The sequence below is a fragment of the Austrofundulus limnaeus genome, unplaced genomic scaffold, assembly GCF_001266775.1.
Source record: "Austrofundulus limnaeus strain Quisiro unplaced genomic scaffold, Austrofundulus_limnaeus-1.0 Scaffold1483, whole genome shotgun sequence".
In the NCBI taxonomy this organism is placed as follows: domain Eukaryota; kingdom Metazoa; phylum Chordata; class Actinopteri; order Cyprinodontiformes; family Rivulidae; genus Austrofundulus; species Austrofundulus limnaeus.
This window is the reverse complement of record NW_013953885.1, coordinates 14,584-16,109: the sequence shown is the minus strand read 5'-3', so window position 1 is coordinate 16,109 and position 1,526 is coordinate 14,584.

Below are 1,526 nucleotides of genomic sequence, written 5' to 3'. Positions count from 1 at the left end.
ATCTCTGACAGACGGACTTCAATCTCTGAACTCGTAAAGTTCTGGAATTTACGCAGCTCATTTACACACTTTTCCTGAAGATAGAAGAGTTTGTTGAATCTGACGTGACATGTTCGTACGAACCCTTTGTACGAACAAAAGTAAGAGAAATTTAGGAGAAGAATACGAACATGTTCTTGCATGAGGCCCAATGATCTTATTAAACACCTGGAGTGGTACGGATGAAGCAGTACGGCTGCTAACAAACCCAGTTGACATGGTAAAAGTAAAATGTTCTGGTTAGGAACGCAACATTACTACAAGACACCTGCTGAAAAGGAGCTGAGATACGGGTAAAACAAAAACAATAAATAAATAAATAAATAACACTTAAATAAAAAGATGCAGTGTGGAAATTGAGATGGGAAAGCAATAATTTTTTTTCTGAAATTTTGAGATTTTTTTTTAAGCAGCTGCTTCACTGCTGAGAGAGACCTTGGGGGAGAAACAACACTAGCCAAGCAGACTAAATTATTTAGGTGTTCATTTTGGATAAGGAGAAATAACTTTTTCTGGTGACACGTGAAAAAAAAAGAAAAAAAACCCCCAAAAAGGAACAGGTTGACCTGACGGTTTCCCTTCAGACACGATCCAGGCAACTGAACATTTTGCAAAAGTGGCAAAACCAGAGTGACACTTGTTATAAACAGAACAAATACTAGTTTTGATTGTTGATACAGAATTGGTGATAGGAAAATGAATACTAAGGCATGCAGGAATACAGTAAATGGATGGATGATACCTTTAGTCACTGCACCAAATGATAGTTGAGGACAGATGGTTAAATTCAGACTCCTTCATTTGTATGAAACACAGTTGCTAACAGAAAATTTACAGGACATTAAAAAAAATTAAAAAGGGCTTAAAATTAAAAGATTAAAAATTGCTTAAAATTGCTTGCCATAAACAACAAGTAGAAATAATTTACAGGACTAATAGAGTGTTGGGTATCTGGTTTACGTGCTGCAAAATTGGACAGTTAGCTAAGAATTGTCAGATGGTACATGTGGCCTCATCTGTGCAGGGGGGGACATCATACCCACTGGTTGCTTGATACATGTAGTAGCTCTTCACATATTCTGAGGTAGCACAGAGGTACCAGACACTAGCATAGGATGTTGGTGTCTGGGACTCGCATCAGATATATTTTGGAGTCATGAGTCTCATCTCTGGTTTCTGGTGGTGTGGGTTTCTGTGTATCACAGATGAGTGGTGAGACATGTGCGGTGAATTCAGTGGTCCGGTTTTCTGAGGAAAACCATGAAAGAGACACAGACGACCAGAAAAATGGTGTCCTGATCTACGAAACACTTGTCCTGTGAACATGCCTGTACCACATGGATGGAGCAGGGACACTGAGTTGGGGCCAACATTCCAACCAGGTGGAGGTCTGGGGGGACTTTGTCGAGCTGAGAGCTTTAGCTTGGAAGTCAGAGACAATGTACCAGTGGAAAACCTGTGCCGCCTAATGACCTATGAACTATGAA